Here is a 3,060-nt window from a genome sequence, read left to right as displayed (position 1 = left end):
TGTAAGATCAGTTGTTACTTCTCCTCTTTCATTTCTGATTTTGTTTATTTGGGTCCTCTCTCTTTGTTTCTTGGTGAGCCTGGATAGAGGTTCATCAATCTTGTTTATCCTTTCAAAGAATCAGCTCTTGGTTTTCTTGATTTTTTGTTTTTTGTTTGTTTGTGGGGGTTTTTTTGTGTGTTTTTTTTGTTTGTTTGTTGTTGGTTTTTTTGTCTCTATGTCGTTTACTTCTGCTCTGATCTTTATTATTTCCTTCCTTCTGCTTACTCTGGGCTTTTCTTTAAGTTGTAGGGTGAGATAATTTATTGCCAGTTTTTCTTATTTTTTGAGGTAGGCCTGTAGAGCTATGAACTTCTGTCTCAGGATTGCTTTCACTGTGTCCCATAGATTTTGGATTGTTGTGTTTTCATTGTCATTTGATTCCAGGATGTTTTTTATTTCTTCTTTGACCTCTTTGGTAATCCAATCATTGTTTAATAGCATGCTCTTTAGCCTCTGGGTATTTGATATTTTATTGTTTTTATTGTAGTTGATTTCTAATTTTATGCCATTGTGATCTGAGAAGATGCCTGATATGAGTTCTATCTTCTTGAATTTGAAGAGACTTAGCCTGTGTCCTAATATGTGGTTTATCTTTGAAAATGTCCCATGTGCACTCGAGAAGAATGTGTATTCCGTTGCTTTCAGGTGAAATGTTCTGAAGATGTCAATTAGTTCCATCTGATCTAGTGAGTCGTTTAGGATTGCTGTTTGTTGATTTTTTTGTCTAGAAGATTTATCCAGTGATGTCAATGGGGTATTAAAGTCCCCTACTATGATTGTATTGCTGTCAATCTCTCCCTTGATATCTTCCAGAAGGTTTTTTATGTACTTGGGAGCACCTGTATTGTGTGCATATATGTTTACCAGAGTTATATCCTCTTGTTGTATCGATCCCTTTAGTATTATGAAGTGGCCTTCCTTATCTCTTATATGGCCTTCACTTTGAGGTCTATTTTATCAGATATAAGTATTGCTACCTTGGGGGTTTTTTTGCTGTTTTTTTTTTTTTTTTTTTTCGTTTCCATTTGCCTGAAAAATATTTTCCATCCCTTCATTTTTAGACTGTGTGAGTCCTTTGTTCTGAGGTGGGTCTCTTGCAGATAGCATATATATGAGTCATGCTTTCTTATTCATTCAGCCACCCTATGTCTTTTGATTGGATCATTTAATGAATTTACGTTTAAGGTTATTATTGATAGGTACTTGTGTGTTGCCATTTTTATTCTTTACCCTTGTGTTCCTTCTTCCCTGTCTATTTCTTCTTTTTACAACAGTTCCTTTAGCATTTCTTGCATTGCTGGCTTGGTGGTAATAACCTCCTTAGCCTTTTTTGTCTGCGAAGCTCCTGATTTCACCTTCAATTTTGATTTATAGCCTTGCTGGATAGAGTATTCTTGGATTCAGTCCCTTGCTTTGCATCACTTTGTATACTTCATTCCATTCCCTTCTGGCCTGATGCATTTCTGTTGAAAAATCATTTGAAAGTCTAATGGGAGATCCCTTGCAGGTAACTTTCTGTCTCTCTCTTGCAGCCCTTAAGATTCTTTCTTTGTCATTAATGTTTGCCATTGTAATTACGATGTGTCTTGGTGTGGGTCTTTTGGGTTTCATCTTGTTTGGGACTCTGTGCTTGTGGGAATTTTTTCTTCCCCAAGTCAGGGAAGGTGTCTGTCATTATTTCTTCAAATAGATTTTCTATTCCTTGCTCCTCTTCTTGACTTTCTGGCACCCCTATTATGTGGTTGCTTCATTTCATGTTGTCCCAAAGCTCCCTTAAACTCTCCTGCTTTTTAATTTTTTTTCCAATTGCTGTTCAGATTGGGTGTGTTTTACTTCCCTGTCTTCTAACTCACTCTTTCTAGTCTACTGTTGGAACCTCCCATTGTGTTTTTTTAGTGTAGCTATATCATTTTTCATTTCCTCTTGATTCTTACATATGTTGTTGATTTTCTCATCCAGCTGGTTCAGGAACTTTGTGACCTTACTTTGAATTCTTTCTCTAACAATTGCTTGCCTCTATTTCATTTAGTTCCTTTTCTGGTGGTGTCTCCTTTTCTGTACTTGGGGGTTGTTTCTTTGTCTCTTTCTGGCCCTGGGTACCCTGCTTGGGGTTTGAGAGGTTAAAGACCCTATCAGGCCAATGTCTGGAAATCATTAGCCCAAAGGCTGGGTCTGCCTTAAGTCTCAGGCCTTTATTGTCTCTGCTCTGAGTTGTATCCCCTTCTCCCGAATCTTGTCCCTCGGTTGCCCACTTCAGATGCTTGGGGTGGTGGGAGCGTGTGCACAGTTCCCTGATGTGCAACTTTCTGTGAGGACCCAGAGCCCTCTGGCATGCAATTCACTGTACAGCCCCAGCACCCATGGCAGGGTGGCACCCCAGGTCTCTCTGGAAACACACTTGCAGTGCGATCCTGTGGCCCCTGGCTGGGCACAACACTGCTCCTGGTTGCCCTGGCAGTGCTCTCCTGAGGCCCAGAGTAGGGTGTCTGCTGAGTTGCTTGGGGTATTTCCTGCAGAACTGTCCCAAAGGCCAGGGTGGAGCAGGTGGGTTGCTGTGGGTCACACAGTAAGAACACTCCTGTGGCTTGGAGTGGGGCGCACAACTCTCTTGTCTTAAAAAACTTTTCTAAAGTTGTATAATGATTTCTTTTTCTTCCCTTTGTTTACTATAGAAAAATAGAATGCAAACCTTTTCTCCTCATATCCTGAGAGGGTTTGAAGACTCAGTCTTTCTTGCCCTTGAGGAAAGGAAAATTATTTTTTCCATTTGCTAGTGACTTGGTCTCAAGGCTTAATTTGCCATCAAGATCTTGTGAAAGAGCCCAGCCAGTGTGGCTCAGTGGTTGAGTGTTGACCTATGAACCAGGAGGTCATGGTTCGATTCCCAGTCAGGGGACATGCCTGGGTTGTGGGCTCAATCCCAACTAGGGGGCATGCAAGAGGCAGCCAATAAATGATTATTTCTCATCATTGATGTTTCTCTCTCTCCCCCTCCCTTTCTCTCTGAAATCAATAAAA

Source organism: Myotis brandtii, unplaced genomic scaffold (assembly GCF_000412655.1).
Source record: "Myotis brandtii unplaced genomic scaffold, ASM41265v1 scaffold292, whole genome shotgun sequence".
Lineage (NCBI taxonomy): Eukaryota > Metazoa > Chordata > Mammalia > Chiroptera > Vespertilionidae > Myotis > Myotis brandtii.
Note: the sequence above shows the minus strand (reverse complement) of the source record.